Consider the following 15,940-nt stretch of genomic DNA (forward strand, 5'->3'; position numbering starts at 1 on the left):
AAGGAAAATCACCTGGGAGCCCAGACGACATCTCCTCAACCATATTGGATAGCACCAGTGAGATCCCTGAGGGCCTGACAGTGACCACCATTTGCCACTATCCTCTGCAGGGTCGCATTATGATTTTGTGCCATTAAATGCCATGTGAACTGTATAGTTTGTATTTGCACTCTGTTAATTGTTATACCTAGTGCTTCTTGCTACATGTAGGTACCAATGACATAGGAAAATGTGTGAGGGAGGTTCTGGAAGCCAAATTTAGGCTCTTAGGTAGAAAGCTGAAATCCAGATCCTCCAGGGTAGCATTTTCAGATATTTTCCTCTTTCCACAAACAGAGCTCAAGAGGTAGGCAGAGCTCCAAAGTCTCAATGTGTTGTTGAGATGACAGTGCAGGTTGGAGGGATTTAGATTTATAAGGAACTGGACAGCATGAAAGGAAAAACTCCACCTTAATCTGGATGAAACTAGGCTGCTGATAATAACATTTGAAAAGGAGATAGAGCAGCTTTTAAACTAAGTTGGATAGGAAGCTGACAGTCACCCAGGAGCAGATAGTTTGGTGTAGAGTATCCTTGAAGGATACTATTGAAACAGGAAATTTAGGAATCCAAGTAGAGAGGTTTCAAAAATGGTGAAAGAAAGCCAGGAGTATTTAATAGCGAAGCAGAGTAAACGATGCAAATTATCCCCATCAATTTCTAAGCAGTCTGTGGATGCAAGGAAAAAACACAATTTGAAATGTCTGTATACAAATGCTAGAAGCTTAAAAATTCAGATGGGATAATTAGAGTATTTAGCACTAAATGAAGAGGTAGATATAATAGGCATCTCAGAGACCTGGTGGAAGGAGGACAATCAGTAGGACACATTGTTACAAGGATACAAATTATATCACAATGATAGAGTAGATCAAATTGAAGGGGGGGGGGATTGCACGATATGTTAAAGAGGGAATTGAATTAAACAAAATTAACATTCTGTCTGACATATGGATAAAAATTCCATGTGTGAAGGGAAGGAATATAAAGGTAGGGTTATACTACAAAATGAGCAGACAGATAAAGAAATGTTTACGGAGATAAGAAAAGCTGGTAAACTGGGCAACAGTATAATAATTGGTGATTTCAGTTACCAAAAACAAACAAAACAAAAAGCAGGAGTATGACAAAATGATTTGCAACCAACAGAAAAAATATATTCAATCAAAATGTATTAACTCTTTGACTCAATACCCCAATATTGACTGGATCAATGTTATTTCAGGGAGTGCTAGGGAGGTAAAATTATTAGTTGTAATAAATGATGTAATCTAAGAAAATACTTTTTTACAGAAATGGTGCTAAATGTGTGAAATAGACTCTCGGTAGAGGTGGTGGAGACAAAGACTCCCCCTCTTCTACAAAGCCACACTAGCGGCTGCCGCGTGGTAACGGCCCCGAAGCCCATAGAGATTTAAAAGGCTTCAGGGCTGTTGCTGCGCGGCAGCCGCTAGCGTAGCTTTGTAGAAGAGGGTGTGTGTCTGAATTGCAGAAAGCATGAGACAGGCATGTGGGACCTCTTAGGGAGAAGAGGAGATAGTGGATGCTGTGCATGAGCCATTTGCCCTTCATCTGCCTTTATGTTTCCATGACTGCTTCTTGGAGCAACTGGTCAAGGAACCAACAAGAGGGGGATTTAGGGCTCCTTTTACGAAGCCGCGTTAGCGGTTTAACGCACGCTAAAAAGCTGCGTGCTCTAAAACCACTAATGCGGCTTCATAAAAGGAGCCCTTAGTCCTTAGTGGAATGCAGGGCATAGTATGAGAGGTAAATAAACATAGAAACATAAAAATAGACGGCAGATAAGGGCCACGGCCCATCCAGTCTACCCGCCCTAGTTACCCTCCCCTACCTTTACCCTGTGAATAGATCCCATGTGTCGATCCCATTTGGCCTTAAAATCAGGCACGCTGCTGGCCTCAATCACCTGAAGTGGAAGACTATTCCAGCGATCAACCACCCTTTCAGTGAAAAAGAATTTCCTGGTGTCGCAGCGCAGTTTCCCGTCCCTGATTTTCCACGGATGCCCTCTTGTTGCCGTGGGACCCTTGAAAAAGAAGATATCTTCCTCCGCTTCGATGTGGCCCGTGAGATACTTGAACATCTCGATCATGTCTCCCCTCTCTCTGCGCTCCTCGAGCGAGTATAGCTGTAGTTTATCTAGCCGTTCTTCGTACGGGAAATCCTTGAGTCCCGAGACCATCCTGGTAGCCATTCTCTGGCCAGTCTCAGCACATCCTTGAGATAATGCGGCCTCCAGAATTGCACACAGTATTCCAGGTGGGGCCTCACCATGGATCTATACAATGGCATAATGACTTCAGGCTTACGGCTGACGAAACCCCTGCGTATGCAACCTATGATTTGTCTTGCCTTGGATGAAGCTTGCTCCACTTGATTGGAAACCTTCATGTCCTCACTGACGATCACCCCTAAGCCTCGTTCTGCTACCTTTCTTGTTAGGATCTCGCCATTAAGGGTATAAGACTTGCATGGATTTTGGCTGCCCAGGTGCATAACTTTGCATTTTTTGGCATTGAAGCTGAGTTGCCAGGTCCTAGACCAGCGCTCCAGTAGAAGTAGGTCGTGCATCATGTTGTCGGGCATTGAATTTTTGTCCGTTGTGCTTTTGCCCACTACATTGCTTAGTTTGGCGTCATCGGCGAATAATGTTATTTTACCTCTGTCAAATCTCTTATAAAGATGTTGAATAGGATCGGGCCCAAGACCGAGCCCTGGGGCACTCCACTGATCACCTCCGTCATTTCGGAGGGGGTGCCGTTCACCACTACCCTTTGAAGCCTACCTCCAAGCCAGTTCCCCACCCATTTCATCAATGTGTCACCCAATCCTATAGAACTCATCTTGCTCAGCAACCTGCAGTGTGGTAAGCTATCGAATGCTTTGCTAAAGTCCAGGTATACGATGTCCAGGGACTCCCCAACATCCAGCTTCCCCGTCACCCAGTCAAAGAAGCTGATCAGGTTGGATTGGCAGGATCTCCCCTTAGTAAATCCATGTTGCCGGGGAAACAGTGATCATAACAAGATTAGATATAAACTCATATCTGGAGTGATGTCACTAAAGAAATCTACTGTAGCAACATTTAATTTTCAAAAGGGTGTCTTCAATAAAATGAAGAAAATAGTTAAAAAGAAGCTAAAAGAATTGAAAGGAAAGATCAGGCGTTTAAATCAGGCATAGACATTATTTTAAAATACCATCGTGGAAGCCCAGACCAGATGTATTTCACAAAGGTGGAAAGGAGAGAAAGTGAGAGTCAGCAATGGTTAAAAGGTGAAGTAACAGAGGCTATTGGAGACAAAAAAAAATCCTTTAAAGAATGGAAAGAGGATGTACAGTTGGGCGGAGCTCAACCAAGATGGCGGTTTGAGACTCCACGGAGACGCTGCCGCGGTCCGTTTGGATTATCTTTTTCCTACCAATTAATGGTGAAGAGAAAGTCGAAGACCTGGGTCTTCTCGGTGGATCCTTCTGCAGTCCAGACCGGCCCGATGGATCTTTTTTTTGAGCAAGGCTCCCAAGCACAACTTCCAGAGGAGAATTCCTCGGCTGGAGAGAGCGTGCAGGCTGAAGCGTGCGAGCTCTCTCTCGATGCTGCCACACTGTCCCTGAATGAGCGGAGCCCGCCGGCACGCCCTGGAACATCAGAGGAATGGAGGGATGTGACCCCGGCACAGGACGTTCCCTTGCCGACCCAGCAGGGAGCGATTGCTGCCCTTGAATGGAAGCAGGAGGAGCAGAGTGAGCCAATGACGCAGTCGGCAGGGGAACTTCGGCAAACCCATGCTATTTCAATGGATGCAGCTGGGACATCAGGTACTGTGACATCTTCTATGGGCCTTAGAACTGAGGTTGTTCCCCTACAGAGGCCGAAGGTCTAATATGGAAACGATTTGGGAAATTTTTCTGGGTAACCAAATGGAGCAACTTTCCACAAAGTGTACAATGGTACTCTTAGAAAGTCGTGAATTAAAGATAAGGTTATTGACTTTGGAAAATAAATCAGATGAAGTAGACGTAAGAGTTAAAACTTTGGAGACCCAAGCTTTGACTTGGATTACAGATAGTGCAAGTTTGCACTTTAAACAGGAAATGTTGGAAAATTTTACCAGGAGATCAAACTTGCAGATTATTAATTTTCCTAAACAAACTCCAATAACAGCGATAGTTATGTTTAAAAGATACTTGAACGAAATTTTGAAAGTGACGGAAGCCTCATATCCGCCTCTCTCTAAAATGTATTATTTACCTAGAAGAATAAAGACACAAAGTCCTAACCAGCAGAACTTATCTGCGGATAGTTTGGACTTATCTAATTTCCTGGAGAGATCAGATACTGAGACTCAGGTGTCAGCAACATTGTTGGTACAATTTGCTAAAGATGCTTAAATTGTTTTTTTAAATATAAAGATGTTCCCTTTTTGACTAATGTAATAAGAATGTATCCAGATGTATCTCGTCCAACCCAGAAGAGAAGGAAACAGTTCCTCATTTTGAGACCTCAAGTACTCCAGTTGGGTGCAACATTTGTTCTGAGATATCCTTGTAAATGTGTTTTGACTTTTAATGAAAACAGATAAGTTTTCTAAGAACCACAGCACCTATCCAAATTTATTTCTGCTAAAGGGCAACCTATTACTAGAACATGAGTTTTGTTGAAAATTCGAGAGCCACCTACCCTCATCTTTAGTTTTCCTTGTTATGTTTTGTAGAGTTCAATTTCAGCAAATGTCAGCTCCGTCCACATATATTGTGGACAACCGACTTCTTGTTGTTGTTTTTTTTTTAAATTTCCTCTTTCTTTTTGAAATTATGGGTTCCTTTTACTAAGCTGCGCTAGCGGTTTTAGCGTGCGCACTACAGGCTAACGCCTCCATAGAGCTGGCGTTAGTATTTTTTATGTAGCGCGGGGTTAGCGTGCGCTAAAAAAGCCAGCGCAGCTTAGGAAAAGGAGCCCATAATTTCATAGATAAATCTTTCTCAACAAGAAGCTTTTTCCTTTTTGGCTGCTAAGATTGTCAAAATTGTTAAAATTTATAAATAAAGAATTAAAAAAAGAATGGATAGAGGATCCAAATTAAGAAAATAAGAAGCAACATGCAAAACATTGGTAACAAAGGCTAAAAAAAAAAAAACCCTTGCCAAAGAGGCAAAAACTCATCAGTAACTAACAACCTTTTTCAGGTCCATCAGAAGCAAAAGAGCTGTGAGGAGATCCATTGGATGATCAAAATGAGAGACTGAATTAATTCTTTGCTTTGGTATTACAGAAGAAGATGGACCCTGGAGATCACTTTCTGATATTCTAAAATGTAAAAAGGTTTCTAGAAGCTTTTAATGAAGGAATAATGCTGGAATGAATGGATATAGACTGTTGGTTTTTATAGATGCCGGGTGGGTCCTTTTACTAAGGCGTGCTAGCCGTTTTAGTGCATGATGACTATTAATGAGCGCTAAACACTAACACATCAATTATAGTCTATGGACACGTTAGCGTTTAGCACATGCTAATATTTAGTGCGCGCTAAAACGGCTAGCATGCCTTAGTAAAAGGACCCCCATGTATGTACTTTTGTAAGCCACTTAAGTTTAAGTGGATTAAAAAATGTCATAAATAAATACCCAAACTGGAAATGTTTTTCAAGGATGATGATGCACAGGAACTGAAATAAATCTTGGTGAACTTGGAAGACGTACTGAGCCAAATTGACAAGAGTGATAAATCACCTGGACCAGATGGCATACATCTCAAGAACTCAAACATGAAATTGCTGATCTGCTGTTAGTGATCCGTAGTCACTGAAGACTGGAGGGTGGCCAATGTTACGCTGACTTTTTAAAAGGGTTCTAGGGGTGATCAGGAAATGGCAGACTGGTAAGCCTGACTTCAGTACTGGGCAAAATATGGAACACGTGGACACACATGATTTAATGGGACAGAGTCAGCAACAGTTCAGCCAAGAGAGGTCTTACCCAGTGGCGAAGTGAAGATAAGTGGCGCCCCTCCCCTGCTCTCTCCTGATCTCCCCTGCCGCATGCATGCCCTATTCCCTTCCCCCGTACATCTTTCATTTTCCAAGTGTGAGCAGCATCACAAACTTGCTGCCCGTGTAGTGTCGGTTCTCCCTCTTACCTCACTTCTAGGCATGGGACCTGGAAGTGACATCAAAGAGAACCAACACCAATGCAGGCAGCAATTTTGTGATACTGCTCACACCGGGAAAATTAAGGAAGTACAAGGGAAGGGAAGGAAGCGCATAAGCATGGCAGGGAGACTCGGGAAGGAGCGGGGGAGGAGGCATAGAGGAAGACAGATGCTGGTGCCCCCACCAAGACAGTGCCACTGGTCTGACCTCACCAGTTTGCTTGATTTCTTTGAAGGTGTGAATAAACATTACATTAGTGACTTTTATTCCGCCATTACCTTGCGGTTCAAGGCGGATTACATAAGAGGTTATCTGGACATTTCCAGAAGAGTTATAGAGTTGAATGGGTTGCTTTGGGGGACTGAAATGCATCCTGCGGTGTTAGTTTGTTTCGATGGATTTCTTGAATAGCAGGGTTTTTATTTCTTTTCTGAAAGTTTTGTAGTCTGGTGTCGTGGATAAAGGTGAGCTGGTTGAAAGCTTTTGATAAAATTCCTCATGAGAGATTCCTGAGAAAATTAAAAATCATGAGATAGGGGGCAATGTTCTGTTCTGGATTAGGAATTGGTTATTAGACAGAAAACAAAGGGTAGGGTTAAATGGTCATTTTTCTCAATGGACGAGAGTAAACAGTGGTGTGCCACAGGGGTCTGTACTGGGACCGGTGCTATTTAACATATTTATAAATGATCTGGAAATTGGAATGACAATTTGCAGATGACACTAAACTATTCAAAGTTGTCAAAACACATGAGGACTGTGAAAAATTGAAGGCAGACTTTAGGAAATTAGAAGACTGTGAGTCCAAGTGGCAGATGAAATTTAATGTGGACAAATGCAAAGTGATGCACATTGGGAAGAATAACCCAAATCATAACTACCAGATGCTATTGTGTGCCTTAGGAGTCAGCACCCACGGAGAAGATCTGGCTATCATTAGACTCTACAATGAAATCTGCTCAGTGTGCGGAATTATTAGGAAAGGGATGGCAAATAAGACCAAGAATATTGTTATGCCTCTGCATCGCTCCTTGGCATGAGCTCAGCTTGAGTATTGCGCATAGTTTTGGTTGTCATAGAAAAAGTTCAGAGAAGAGTGAGCAGAAAGACTAGAGTGGGTGGGGCTCTTCAGTGAGGTCTACAAAATCCTGAGTGATGTAGAATGGGTAGGAGTGAATAGATTTTTTTACCCTTTCAAAACATATAAAAACCAGGGGACACTCAATGAAACTACATAGGAGGAAAGAAGAGTTAAACTCTCAACCTTGTTACCAGAGGATGTGTTTACAGTAGACAGGTTCCTGGAGGAAAAGTCCATAGTCTGCTATTGAGATAGACACGGGGGGGGGGGGTGAGCCACCGCTTGCCCTGGGATCAGTATCATGGAATTTCACGACTCTCTGGAGATTCTGTATGGAATGTTGCTACTATTTGAGTTTTTGCCAGGTACTTGTGACTTGAATTGTCCACTGTGAAACATAGAAACATGACGGCAGATAAAGGCCAAATGGCCCATCTAGTCTGCCCATCCGCAGTAACCATTATCTCTTTCCCAGGCCCTTTTGAATTCAGACAGTCTCTGTCTCCATCACCTCTTCTGGGAGACTGTTCCATGCATCTACCACCCTTTCTGCAGATTACTCCGGAGCCTCTCACCTCTCATTGCAGAGCTTCCTTTCAAATTAAAGAGATTTGACTCATGCGCATTTATATTACGTAGGTATTTAAACGTCTCTATTGTAATCTCCCCTCTCCCGCCTTTCCTCCAAAGTCTACAGTTTGAGATCTTTAAGTCTGTCCCCACACACCATTTTAGTAGCCTTCCTCTGGACCGACTCCATCCTTTTTAGCCTCCAGAATTGTACACAATATTCTACATGAGGTCTCACCAGAGTCTTATACAGGGGCGTCAATACCTCCTTTTTCCTACTGGTCATACCTCTCCCTATGCAACCTAGCATCCTTCTAGTTTTTGCCGACAGCTTTTTAACCTGTTTGGCCATCTAAAGATCATCACATCCAAGTCCCACTCTTCCGTTATGCACATAAGGTCTTCACCCCCTAAACTGTACCATTATCTCTGTTTTGAAGCCCAAATGCATGACTTTGCATTAAGTTTTAGCTGCCAAATTTCAGACCATTTTTCAAGCTTCTTCATGTTATTCACACTATCTGGCATGTCTACACTATTGCAGATTTTGATATCATCCACAGAGAGGCAAATCTTACCCGACAACCGTTCAGCAATATCATTTATAAAAATGTTGAAAAGAACAGGCCCAAGAACAGAACCTTGTGGCACACCACTGATAACACCCCTTTCCTCAGAGCGATCTCCATTGATCACTAACCTCTGTCGCCTTCCACTCAACAGAAGTCAGACTTACCGGCCTTTAATTCCTTACTTCCACTTTTGTAGAGAGGGACCACATCTGCCCTTCTCCAGTCATCTAGTAGCACTCCTGACTCTAGAGACTCGTTGACAAGGTCAGTCAGCAGAGCTACCAGAACTTCTCTGTTTCTTCAGCACCATCCGGCCCCATCGCTTTGTCTACCTTTATTTTAGCTAGCTCCTCACAAACATAACCCTCTGAAAATCAATCAGGGTCTATTATTCTTCCATCCCTATTCACGTTTGTCTTCTGCAGTCCCGCTCCCGGCGCTTCAGCCGTGAACACAGAACAGAAATATTTGTTAAGCAATTCAGCTTCTACATATTCCTCCCCTTCACCTTTGAGTCTCACAATGCCACTTTTGAATTTCTTCCTATCACAAGTATATCTAAAAAATGTCTTGTCTCCTCATTTTACCGTGTCAGCTATTTTTTCTTCCATTTGTATCTTTCCTTTCTTGACTATTCGACCAGCCTCTTTTCCAGATATTTTGACTTGTCTTTCTCTTTCTGCGATCTTTTGTAGTTTATGAAAGCTAACCTCTTATTCCTTACCTTCTGAATTAGGGAATCTTGATCAGAATGTTGTTCGATATTTTCTGTTTAGAAGTATGAAGGAATATGGCGTAACTTTGCACAATCTTTCTTTAGAGCTGCTTCTCACCATTTCAGTCCCAGCAGCTTTCAGTCACTTTTCCAGTTAAACCAAATTCCAGCTTCTTAAGATTTTACTTATAAGCATGTGACCTAGCAAGAAGTGATCATTTTTGCTAAGGTAGCAGTGTTTCTTAATCCATGGCCATGAATTTTCTCACCGGAGGAGCTACAAGGTCCCAGAGATCACACCAGGTAGAGTTTTGGAAGGAAAAGGGTCTTTTGCCTCTTTCCTATCCCCCCCTCCTGAAGTATGCAGAGGCAACAGTCCAAGCAAGGCAGCAGAACGGACCAAACAGATAAAACTCTGCTCTACCCTTACGATCTCTAATTGTTATTCTGTTGGGCTAAATATTGGTAGGGCTGTTGCCCCAGTGCCCTCCCCATTTGGATCCTAAAGTGGCATCTGCGTCTCGGGGGAAAGAAAAGAGGAGGAGCTTAAAGAGAAAAGAGAGGGTTATCCAAAATTGAAGGGAGGAGGGGGTGGCGCTGCAATTTGGGGGATGATAGTGCTGGAGGCAGCAGCAGGTGAACATCATTCCTGCCTCATTTAGAGGGGGGGATATGGAGGGACTGGGTGAGGGTCAGTCGGGGGGGGGTGTCTATTTTTTGTTTGTTTTAATTGTACAGTGCTTTGTTCAATTTGTTAAAGGTGGTGAAACAAGCACCAAATCAACCTCCCTCCCATAGGCTGGAGGAGCCTTTCCCCTCTTTCTGGAAGTTATATAGAACAACAATTGGAATGAACCACCAGTGATTGCCTAGAATTTCTCATAATTCATGTGAACTGGTGCTGGAATTCCACAGTGCCCCAAATCTTCTTGTGATCTTGGGTTCTAAGCCCAAATGTAACTCATCTTGAGATAACCAGAGGCTCTGATAGGAATACAAGAATGGAAAGCAGAAAAGGGAGCTTTCAAACTGGAGGTCCTGTCAAGGTGCCTTGTAAATAAATGAGAGGAAGATGAGAAAAGAAGTTTCCATGTCAAGGGAAAGCCAAGAACATCCAATGAAAGCGGACACTGTTTGGGGTGCTTTGACCTCCAGTCCTCTCTAATGAGCGCTGTGGTGCTGTTTATCATCAAAATCTCCAAAAGCCAACCAGTCTATCCAGAGTTCTGGCGTGCAAAATGAGAATAGAAACTCATTTTGGCACATAGGAGAATTAGGTATTTAATAACCCCCCCCCCCTTTCCTGAAAATGCTTCATAGAATTGCAGTGCTGTGATCCCCAAATCCGCATTGAGCTTTGCAGTATTGCAAAGGGGGAACTTGAACTGCACCTTTTGCTCCTTGCCAGAGCTGCATTCCTTCCTCGGGATCCCTCCCTGCCCTCTGCCTCGGGGGTGTCGGGCACTGCAGCGCTCTCGCCTCGGTTAGGGTGGAGGCAGCACCTGAGAGACAGTCCCAGCCCGGAGAAGCTCAGAAGGAGGTCTCAAAGAGCAAAGAACGCGTTGCAGCTCCCGCACCTGCCCCCCCCCCCCTTGTGGCGTTCCAAGCCCGGCTGCGCCCCCGGACTCAGGGTTCGGGGCTCTAGCGCGGGCGCGTTAAAGAGCGCTTACCTGCTCTGGACGGGCTGCAGCTCCCGGCAGGGAAAGGAGCGCACGGTGCCGGCCCCGGCTTTAAAGGGAAGAGGAGGGCAGGGAGGGAGGGAGGCAGGGAGGGGGCTGTGCCTGGCAGCACACTTCAGCTGCATGCAGTATTGATGAGCAGCTGCTCTGCAGAGAGAAAGAGCATCGCAGGGTACTGGGCTCCTGCTGGACTTGCATTCAATGCTTCCTGCCCCTGCTACGGTCCACAGTCCAAAGGGGCTAAAGGCAGCCAGAGAGGAAGCATTTGACACCTGACACACACAGGCAGTGCAACGCATGCGGTAAAAGACATTCCAAACGCATGCAGTGACATGAATTACATTTATGCAGTCCAACACATACAATAAAATACATGTCACACACATGCAGTCCAAAATATGCAGAAAAAGTCACACATCGCAACATGCAGTGACATGAATTACATTTATGCAGTCCAACACATACAATAAAATACATGTCACACACATGCAGTCCAAAACATACAGAAAAAGTCACACATCGCAACATGCAGTGACTTGAATTACATGAGTACAATATTGGGTTTCAAAAAGGGATTGGATGACTTCCTGAAGGTGAAGGGGATTTAAGGATACAGATAGAGGGTAACCTTACAGGACACTAAATGAATAGGGGATACATGTTTTAGGTAAAGGATCACTTACAGATCATGGACCTGGGGGGCCGCGGCGGGAGCGTACTGCTGGGCACGATGGACCCCTGGTCTGACCCGGCAGAGGCAATGCTTATGTTCTTATGTATGTAGTCCAACACATACAGTAAAATACATGTCACACACATGCAGTCCAAAGCATGCAGAAAAAGAGACAGGTCACATATGAGGGCTGTTTGAAAAGTAATGAGACTGCCTCTGTTTTTCTTTCCAAGAAGTAATGTGAAGCGCAAACATCGATGTTTCTGAACCTGCAGTTGGACTGCCGTAGTCTTCATTGTTGGGTCACAGCAAGAGGAAGAACTTTGTATGTTTTGTCAAGGCAGATGAGGGAAATGTGTCTGTGAGAATATAGCAAAGGTGTGTGATTGAATTGGTAATGAAATTCCACCACCGAAATAATGCAGCATGGCTAATTGTTTCACCACGGTATGCTTTCCATAACACGTCTTCCTCATCTGCCTTGATGAAATGTACAAAGTTCTTCCTCCGCTGTGACCCATCCATGAAGACTACGGCAGTCCAATTGAACGTTCAGAAATGTCGACATCAGTGTTCCTTCTAAGCTGTGCACCTGTGACCTATTAACAGCAGGCTGTGCAGCCGTTCAGCCCACCGCGTAGCCGGTGGAATAGGGACCAGCACCCCTCCAGTATCACTCTTTCATCTTTCCCGAAACAGCAGCAGCAGTGGCAAACTGAAACAAACCAACTGCGAGACCTTCCCATAGATACCCGCAGCTGCCCGTCACTTCTTCCGGGGCAAAACTGATAACTGTGGATATGTATGGGAAGGTCCTGCAATAGGTTTGTTTCAGTTTGCCACTGCTGTTGCTGCTTTGGCAAGGCAGCAGAGCAGTAGGGATGCTAGGGATGTGGGGCTGGGAGAGAGAGAGGGGCAAACAATGTGGATTAGATGCTAATAGATGTGGTTTGGGGGAGATAGAGGTGGTAGGTGCTGGTGGATGTGGGTTGGGAAAGAGAGAGGAGTCAGGGGCTGGTAGATGTGGGTTGGGTGGGAGAGAGAAGGCAGATGCTGGTGGAAAAGAGGTGGGACAGAGAGGAGATAGACACTGGTGGAAGTGGAGTGGACGGAGAGAGGGGGCAGAAGCTGGTGAGAATGGTTTGTGAGGGGGAGAGAGATCATAGATTTTGCATAGAAGTGGGAAGACAGATTCTAGATTGAACAGGGGAACAAGAGGGCAGAGTGTGTGGCGCAGTGAATGGAGCTACAGCCTCAGCATCCTGGGGTTGTGGGTTCAAACCACGTGCTGCTCCTTGTGACTCTGAGCAAGTCACCCAGTCCTCCATAGCCCCAGGTACGCTAAATAGATTGTGAGCCCACCAGGACAGAAAGGGAAAATGCTTGAGTACCTGATTGTAAAACCACTTAGATAATCTTGATAGGCGGTATATAAAAACCTAATAAACTTGAAACTTGATGTTGGGGGTTGGGGTACTGAGAAGAGGGAGATGATGGAACAGAAGATGGATGGAAAAGGGAGATGCTGGATAGGTGAGGAGGAGAAAGGGGGCAGACTTATGTTAGGGGAGAAATACAAAGAGGATGAAAATATTGATGGAAGGAGAGAGGGGAGATGTTGAATGCAAAGGGGAGGGGGGGGGGGATAAGCTGTATCGAAGGAGGGAGATGAAAGCCTGGATAAAAAGACAGGAGGGAGATGATGGGAGGGGGAGGTGAAAGGGGAAGGAAGAGACAGAGAAAGGAGATACTGATGGAAGAGGAGAGAGAGTGTGGAGTGGAGGAAGATGCTGTATAAAAGGGGGGAGATGCTCTCTCCCCTTCTATACAGTATTTGCCCCCTCTAGCTGCTCTTTCTTTCCCCTCCCATCATTATTGCCCTCCTTTCTGCCTCTGCTCTCCCAAATGAAAAAGAAATGAAAAGATATTTGGGAGAGCAGAGGCAGAAAGGAGGGCAATAATGATGGGAGGGGAAAGAAAGAGCAGCTATAGGGGGCAAATACTGTATAGAAGGGGAGAGAAAGGAGGCAAAGTTAGTGAAAGACTGGGAATAAGGGGAAGTATAATAGGAAAGCATAACTTTATTCTTAAAAAGCGCCAGACCATGACAGCTCAAGGCGCTTTACAAAAAGAGAAACTGAAGTCAGCGACTTGTACAAATCACAAAAAAGGACATAATGAACAAATGAACTAAAACAATAAAAACTTAGGTTACAAATCTATCACATAACTGCATCTTTACTAATTTTCTGAAGGAGTAGTTAGATGAAACACATAGAATAATTTTACCGAGCCAGTCGTTCATTTTGGCTGCCTGAAAAAATCTCTTGAAACGACAGGATTTGCTAGTGGGCTCTGCAAATAAATGAACTCTACGTGTGGACTTGTTGGAATAATCCAGGAAGAAATGGGAAACCAGGTAGACAGGAGACATCCCGAAGATTGATTTCAAACAAATACAGGCAAATTTGAACAGGATTCTTGCCTCCATCGGCAATATTTAAGAAATGCAAAACATGTTTCAACAAGACAAACACAAAAAGACATTAACTAAAAGTATCATTATTAAAATTCATCCTACAAGATGGAAACACAAGATCCCATAAAATCATTTACAGGGCAGGAAGACATTAATTGCATTTTCAACATTTTCTTAAATTTCAGCCTCCCATCATAAAGGTTAATAAATATACAGTAAAACCTTGGATTGGAAGTAACTTGGTTTGCAAGTGTTTTGTAAGACAAGCAAAACATTTTATTAAATTTTAACTTGATAGTCAAGCAATGTCTTGCAATACAAGTACATACAGTATACATACATCACAACTGAGCCGATGGTTCTTCTCTCTCTGACGCTGCAGGATTGTAGTGACTGTTCCAAATGAGCGAGGTCTTGCAATACGAGTACATACAGTATACACGCGTCACATCATCACAACTGAGCCAATGGTTCTCTCTCTGACACTGCAGGAGTGCAGTGACTGTTCTAAATGAGCGAGGTCTTGGTAGTATTTTGTATTAAAGTTTTTGGGTCATGGAACGAATCGTCTGAGTTTCCATTATTTCTTATGGGGAAATTTGCTTTGATATATGAGTGTTTTGGTTTCGGAACGAATTATGCTCGTAAACCAAGGTTTTACTGTAAATAGAATTCAGATGATATCTTTTCATTGAACTCATTTGAATCATATATTTTTGACCCTTGACATAGAGAAGGAGGTGTTGGCTTCTGAGAGTTAACTGAACAATGTTTTAAGTCCTTTCTACCAAAAATCATTTGTAATTCTTAATTTGTAATGTACAGTGTGGTTAATGCCATCAAAGTAATGTAATGGAAAATTTTGCTCACATCAACTCAGTCCTTAGAGGGACAATTGGTCAATGTATGAGCTTCACAAGACGCAGCACAACGTTGCCACTTCTACTTCTTGGAAAGAAAACCAGAGACAGTCTCGTTACTTTTCAATCAGTTCTCATACATGCAGGCCAAGGTTTACTCAGCTGCATTTCTTAGTGGCTCCTGTTGGTTGTTTGAAGCATTTGGGATGGTTGTGTAGATCATTGTAATCCCCAAAATTGTTCCCGGACCACTAGCTGCTCTCACTTGTGGTGGCGAAGTATGTAAGGTGGAGGGGTGTGTGTGTGTGGGGGGGGGGGTCACATAGAGACAGAATCTATAAATTGTGTCTACATTGTAGGCGTTCCTCAGTGTGGTTGTCAATCAATCGCTAGACACTGTTTATAGTATCCCAGTGACGTCCTAGAGGTAGACGCCAGTATATTAGGCTTGGCTTTATATGGTCTGATTTAACTCAGATGCCTAAGTCAACCACATCTACTATTCAGATAGGCATCATTAGGCATTAGAGGGCACCTTGTCTTAGGCATGTCTTGGCATCCTAAGAGTTTGGCGCTGAACTTTTAATTATGAATTTAATATTTTTTTGGGATTGGCTGAAAACTGTTGCAGTGTTGCAGTCAATTACCACGCCAATTAAAAAGGAAGTTGTGCATGAATCCCAAAGTTAGACATCCTTGATTACGCCTAATATCAGCCTCAGTGTTCAAATCAAGTTTGGTTCAAGGCCAACCCAAGGTTATCCGACACTCTAGATGAACTCTCGGCTATGTGTCCTTCTCCCTTCCCCCTTCTCAGTGTGCTTTAATGACATTTAATGCATTAAAACTCTGCAATCATAGCTTATAATCAGCAAAAATTAGAACAGTCCTGTAGCATAGGATACTAATATAAAACATAATGACCCTGAGTCTGGATACTCTATACGAGGGAATCAAAAATGAAAGGCAATTGCTAAACTATGCAACACCAAAACAGAGCTAGCGAAATGCAACACATCAACTCGTACATGGCCTGTTGGATAGCTCATCCACACACAGTGCAACGCTTGGCAGCCACAAGGTCAGAAACAAGGACGCTCCA

The 15,940-nt window shown here is 43.7% G+C and overlaps 1 protein-coding gene across 1 annotated transcript in view; it reads right to left on the reverse strand.

Annotated features, from left to right (window-relative positions):
- AIFM3 (apoptosis inducing factor mitochondria associated 3) overlaps positions 1 to 10,948 on the reverse strand; it is a 108,385-nt gene extending 97,437 nt beyond the window's left edge. The window contains exon 1 of the transcript XR_004540504.1: positions 10,818 to 10,948. The gene's annotated coding sequence lies outside the window, so the exon portion shown is untranslated. The remainder of the gene's footprint in view (positions 1 to 10,817) is intronic.
- Positions 10,949 to 15,940: the final 4,992 nt, after the last annotated feature.

This window comes from Geotrypetes seraphini, chromosome 8, assembly GCF_902459505.1.
Source record: "Geotrypetes seraphini chromosome 8, aGeoSer1.1, whole genome shotgun sequence".
Classification (NCBI taxonomy): domain Eukaryota; kingdom Metazoa; phylum Chordata; class Amphibia; order Gymnophiona; family Dermophiidae; genus Geotrypetes; species Geotrypetes seraphini.